The sequence below is a fragment of the Balaenoptera physalus genome (genome assembly GCF_965194825.1).
Source record: "Balaenoptera physalus genome assembly, chromosome: 2".
Taxonomy (NCBI): Eukaryota; Metazoa; Chordata; class Mammalia; order Artiodactyla; family Balaenopteridae; genus Balaenoptera; species Balaenoptera physalus.
The window spans coordinates 15,964,431-15,971,192 of record NC_138883.1 but is presented as its reverse complement, the minus strand read 5'-3'; the positions used below and the strand labels follow the sequence as shown (position 1 = coordinate 15,971,192).

Here is a 6,762-nt window from a genome sequence, read left to right as displayed (position 1 = left end):
AATAGTCACTTCAAGTCCACCACTATAGTAAGGTACTGTTAAAATGTTAGCTATTAAGGTTGGTTGTGTGACCACACAAACTCAGTAACAGCAAAGGACTTTGACTTGGGAGAAGGATGGAAGGTCTTAGGGTTTGGGGCTAGCTGTGCTAAATTGAGTGCAGTATACTTAGTCTACAAAGTGATATGTATGGTTTAAAATGTTAATTTTAGCCTTTATGTCAGCTGGCAAGTTCAGTTATTAAAAGCATCTCATTCCACAAACATTCTCTGCTGTGAAGATTGGGAGGGGGAAATACGTTTCTGGTTCATCAACATTAGTTTAAAAAATGAATCATCGCCCGTAGTTTTAAGGGCTAATTTACGTGATATAAGGGAAGTTATTTTTTCCCTCTGTCCTTTAGCTTACATTTTAAATGGAGATCTGGAAAAAGACATCAGACTTTAATCACTCAATATAAATTCCAATATTGAATGAACACTACACCTTGTAAAAATTAACCTAGCAGCCTGAATTAAGAGTGTTGAAAAACTAAGGGGAAAAATATATAAAAAATCAGTTTCAAAGGCTATAGGAAGAATTTTCTAAGGTGTCTATTCTTTACTGATACATAGCAGAATGGAAAAGTTAACCCACATGGTTTACCCTGATGTGTTTATACTGAGTGTATCCATCAGCCTCCTGTTGATTGGAATCGTTTTTGTCTGTTGTTGAATTTCTTTCTAAAGGAGAAGTGACCTTTTTCTTATCTTTTCTGACATTCTGGATGTAACAATCTCTAGTTTCTGGTGCCATGGGGTGAGTCTCTAACTTAAGCTCTCCTGCTTGAACACTGTCCCTAGGTTTTGTATCTTAATTCAAGCTATCATGCAGGGGTTGGAGGTGATGTTTCTACCAACATGACCTTCCCTGGGGTACCAGTTATCTGAACTGATTCTCTAGGCTCCCATTGATTCTGTGTTTTCCCTTTGATCCTGCCAATAAATTCCTTTTGCCAGTGTTTGTAAAAAAAAAAAAAAAAAAAAAAAAAAGAAGTTGAAAGATGCTGTCTGTCCCATTGTGACAGAAAAGAACCTGCTGATGTCAGGAGATCACCTTGGTGATGGGCTCACAGCTAGCGCTACACTTACGGGGCTCCACAGAGAGCCAGTGGGACCAAAAATGCCCCTCCAGGGTGCTAAGCTCTTGAGAGTAATCATGAACCAGCACTTCCCATAGGGTGTTCTGTGGAACTGGAGTTCTACGGATGTTAAATGAAAAAAACATACAAGGGTTTCGTGGTCAAAGATGTTGGGCAGAAGGGCTAAATGAAAGGTCTTCCAAAGCCTTTAGTTTGCTAAGTGAGCCTGGTGAGGGTCCAGCAGGGGAAACAAGACTGCAGCTCTCCTGCACGTTCTCATGAAATACCTCAAAGACCCCAATTCCCTGAGAGTCATTTTGGAAAACATTCCTACAGGCCTATGTATGAATGACTGATGACAAATAGATGTTTTGGCAAGAAATGAACAGAGACAAAAAGATATAAGTACACGCACTTATACATTTTAAATTTGCCTTCTTTTTAAATCAGAAACAAAAGTAAGTTGTTTTTTCTTTTTCTAGAAATAAGCCTTCATCAAAACAAACTGTTAGGCCACAGGAACTCACTGGGTGTTTCCATTACCGGTGTCTCACCGCAGGAGCTATCTATTGAAGACAATGTCTGGAAGCTTCTACTTTGTCATTGTTGGTCACCATGATAATCCAGTTTTTGAAATGGAGTTTTTGCCAGCTGGAAAAGCAGAATCCAAAGACGATCACCGCCATCCCTACGAACCAGTTCATAGCTCACACTGCTATCGACCTCGTAGATAGAACGTGGCTGTCAAACAATATGTACCTGAAGACGGGGGACAAGTTCAGTGAGTGGTTTGTTTCAGCATTCGTCACTGCGGGTCATATGAGATTTATTATGCTGCGTGACGTCAGGCAAGAAGACAGAATAAAGAACTTCTTTACTGATGTCTATGATTTATATATAAAGTTTGAAATGAATCCATTTTATGAACCCAATTCTCCTATTTGATCAAGCACATTTGACAGAAAAGTTCAGTTTCTTGGGAAGAAACACCTTTTACTCTGAATGCAAAAAATTCAGAAGTCAACAGTGTCACTACAATAAGGTATACCCAGGAATGTGTACATTGTAAGTAACTTGATTAAACAGCCTGGAAAAGTTTTAGTTGTAGTCTCAATTTATCTAAACCTAATGAAATCGCTTTTATATTTAAAAATAGTATATTCAGTTTCTTACGATTATCAACTTGATACTTGCTTGTGAACAGTATTATTTATGAAGAGTTCTTTATTGGTAATCTTGAAGTATTTTTATTTTAAAAATTGAGAATAAGCTTTTGACTTTCCTCATTCAGATAGCTTGATCTTGTTGTAACAATCCAGAACCAAATGTCATTGTCAAGATGTGGTAGGCAGATTTAAAACCAAAAGCTTCTGCAGTAGGGAATGAAGTTGATAGCATATACATGGGCTCATCTATACATCTGAGATGTTATGAAAACCTATAGGTAGTATACATACAAGTAGTATATGTACACTAAGAATCCAAGAAGCCAGAGCAGATAGCTTTGCAGTGCCAATTGCCACAGGCCTGCCCCTGTCACAGACTGGGAACGGTGATCCTCCTGTAATCCTAGAATCCTGGATCCATGTTTGTAGAGTGGGAGGCTAGGACCAAAGTGACAGGTTATGTTCTTATGTTTCCTTTCCCTCAGACAGTAAACTAAAGATTAAGTGAACCCGTTGATAGCTGTACTAGTAAAAAGTTGTAAGGCAGTTTTAGAATTGTAAACAAAGAAAAGCTTGCATCACATTAACCCTTGCGCTCTTGGCTGTTCAGGCTGTATACCGGAGGGGGCGGGAGTGGCTTCTTTTGTACTGTAACAGCCTGGGATCTTACAGTAAACCAGTAAATGTCCATTGAAAAGCAAGTAATATAACGGTATTTTCTATGCTAATTGCGAGCACTTGAAGAATTTTGTTCCATTCTGAAAAAACTGAGCAAGTAATTCTAAGTTTGGTCTTGTATATTTGTGTGAAGTTGTTAGCACAATTTTTTACCATATTTATTTGATATCCTAAATAAAGATGTTTGTCCAAGAAAACAAAAAACAAAAAACAAGCTGTCAGCCTGCACGAGGCATTGTATATTCCACAGATGTTTATCCCCCATTGGTTGTACATGATGTAATGGCTCTGCATGGTTATTTCACTGACTCCTTGAACCTGCAATTCCCTATTGAGAGTTGAAGTAATATATGTGAGAACAGTAGGGAGCCCGAAAGTAAAGAATTCATCCCGCTGAATTTTTTCCTATCGTACGTTCATGATGTGACGCCACAAGTCGACCACAAACCAAGAAACAGTTCACATTTATTAGGGGGAGGTTAGAAACAGCTTGTGCTTCTGGGTCAAGTTACCTTTACTGAAGTGGAGAGAGTGTGATGATGTAGCTTTGGAGTGGGAGGCAAGAAACCTGAATTCTTGTCCCAGTGATACATACTCTTGCTATGTGACCTTGGCCAAATGCCTAGTTGTCTCATCTGTAGAGTGGGGCTTAGATGCTCTTGCAGGTCTCTTCCAGTTTGAATCTAGGTGTATCTGGATAACTGCACGATAATAAATGTAAGCCATTCCAAAGTGACTGGAGAAAACCTTGGAGAACTTAGAATGTACAAAAAGGGCCCTCCTTAGGAAAGATCCCTTCTTAAGAAAGAGGCTCCAGAATTTTTACAGCCGTTATTCTCTGTGGGCCTGGGGATAGAGATCGTGAGATGCCTAGTTTGAGAAAGCTTTACTCATTCCTAGGGCTCCTTTTCTTACTCTGTTGAAGGTTACACGATGCTGGGAGAAGGCCGAGGGGTCCAGGCCCTGAGTCTCCACGCAATGTCGCTATCCAGCTCTGGCCCCTCACATGAGTGTCCAGCCATGACGCTCCTGCGCTCAGCTGTGGGGGCCAGGGCTGTGCGTCTCCACGCCTGCTTAGTCCTCTCTTGCACCCTTGCAGCTGTCCCTGACTTGAAGTTTATATTGATACCTTCTCTCCCTCTGCCCTTTACTTCCTCGTGGACTACTGGGGTTCTCAAGGTGGAGCAAATATTTTTCTGAGGGTTGTGACGAGCTCAGTCTGTACAAGACCAACAATCTCTGTCCCATCGCCCAGGAATGGTCAGCATAACTTTCCTTAGAAGTAGTAAGACAACAATATGTTTGAAGTTTCATATGCTGTCATATTAAATTCTCAATGATTCACGTAATTTTGTCTCCCTGTTAGAATTTCTGATGTCTGAATTGGAAGGTTGGCGTGGCCAGGATGTATATAACTTGAACAAAGCTCTCCATGTGATTCTAGCGTTCTCTCCATCTCTCCACTCCCCCACCCCAAACATGAGGCTTCTCTCCTTCCTTGGTCCTTTAGCTCTAAACATAGAGAAGCAGGACATTTTTGTTGACCTTAGCAGTGTTTGAAAGGTTCATTTCATTTGCGGCTTTAGACTTCCTGTGTGAAATTATGGGAAGAACTGTAACAGAACACATTTTTGTTCATGTGACCTTTTACCCATTTTAGGCATATCCTTCTAAAATGTCTCTCTCATAATACTTCCCCCTCCATAATTCAAGCCCCTGGACAACTTGTAGAACCTCCAGCGTGGTCTTTCCTGCGTCTCCTCATCCATTCTTCATACAGCAGCTAGAGGGATCTTCTAAGAAGTCTGATCAGAACTCATCCCACTGAAAACTCTCTTGGCTTCTACTGCTCTTAGGATAGATTCTAAAACTCATAACATGGCCCACAAGAGCTTTGTGGTCTGACACGGTCCTAACGATATATCAGATCTCAACTCTGGCCACTTACCCCCTTTCCTTAAGCTTCCATCACACTGGCCTCCTGCTTTTTGCCTTGCTCCTTTCTGCATCAGGGCAAATGCTGGTCCTTCAGCCTGGGACCATCTTTGCTCCATTTCTTCATGTTCCCAGTTATAAATCATCATGTAGGTGGATAAGAATGCCACTTTCTTAGGTTGCGGAGTCTATGATTATTAACTTAGAACCCTATCTGAAACTTTAGTTTAATGAGTAGTGTGTGTATAAAAGTTAAAATATCTTTATTTTTTTCACATGGGCAGCCGATTTTTTGGCACTGTTAATTGAATGGCCATCCCTCCTGTACTACGCAATGCCACTTTTCCCATATTTCTTAATTCTGGTATGCACCTAAGTCTGTATCTACACTCTCTCCTCTTTTATTGAACTTTTGTGCCTATTTCTATACCATCACCACACTGCGTTAATTACCATATAGCTTTATAATAAATCTTTATATCTGGTAAGGAGATTCTCCCTCTCCTGACTAACTGTTCTTCAAGATTTTTTTTTATTCTTGGCCCATTACACTTCCATTGTGCTTTTTGGACCAATTTATCAAGTTCTGTGAGGAAACCCTGTTGAAATGTTCGTTAGAATTGCATTGAATTTTACAGGTAAATTTTGGGACATTTTACATATTTATGACTTCTCATCCAGGAAGTTAGCATATGTTTCTATTTTGTGTAAATCTTCTTTTATGGCTTTCAGTAAAGTTTTATAATATTCTCCATAAAGATCTTAGACATCTATATTAGATTTATTGCTAGATTTTATCACAAGTTTTTGATACTGCAAATGGCATTTTTAAAAATTTATCCTTTCATTGGTTGTGGTTTGTGGTTGAGGCACAAGAATGAATTCATTTTTCATAAGGTAATCTAGTATCTAGCAACTTTGATGAAGTCTCTTAGTAGCTCTAGTTTTTGCCTTTAAATTCCTTTAGTTTCCTATGTAGAAATTAATATTTTGCTCAAAAATAATGACAATTTGATTTTTCTTTACCTATCATTTTAACTTTTATCTATTTTCATTTATTATTCTGCTAACTAGGTCTTTCATAATAATGTTGATTAAAACTGGCATAACAGACATCCTTGTCAGATTTCACCATTAAGTGTAATATTTGCTCTTGGCTTTCTTTGTGATTTCCTTTCTCGGGTTAAAAAATTTGTTATAAGTTCCTATTATAAATTAGTATTAGCATTAATAATTAGTATTAGCATTATGAATGCTTTCTCTGAATTTTCAGAGATTACCATATGGCATAAAATGAGATGGAATATTTTCCCTCTTTTTCTATTTTCTAGACCGGTTTGTATAAGATAAGAATTATTTGTTTTTTGAAGAACTGTTGGAACTTGCCTGTAACATCATCTGGACCTATGCTTGTTTTTTCATTCCTTATTTATTTCTCACTTCTGCAGATTTTCTTTCTATCATGAGAAATTGGGCAGCACACTTTTTAAAAATTTCTATATATTATGTATAGTATCCTGAATTTCTACATGTTATGCAAGTTTTTGTATTAACGTGGTCCACCAGCTTTCTAAAATCAGAAGTCTTGGATTAGTCCTTTAAAATATTTTTTTGCTGGGCTTCCCTAGTGGTGCAGTGGTTAAGAATCCGCCTGCCACTGCACAGGACACGGGTTCGAGCCCTGATCCGGGAAGATCCCACATGCCACGGAACAACTAAGCCTGCGTGCCACACAAGTAAAGCCTGCGCACTGCACAACTACTGAAGCTTGCACGCCTAGAGCCCGTGCTCTGCAACAAGAGAAACCACTGCAATGAGAAGCCCGCGCACCGCAACAAAGACGCGGCAACCAGAGAAAAGCCT

At 39.2% G+C, this 6,762-nt stretch overlaps 1 pseudogene across 1 annotated transcript; it reads left to right on the top strand.

Annotated features, from left to right (window-relative positions):
- The first annotated feature begins 1,032 nt into the window (after positions 1–1,032).
- LOC309655294 (trafficking protein particle complex subunit 2 pseudogene) lies at positions 1,033–6,093 on the top strand (annotated as a pseudogene). The gene has a single exon. The product of its transcript is annotated as a trafficking protein particle complex subunit 2 pseudogene (transcript).
- Positions 6,094–6,762: the final 669 nt, after the last annotated feature.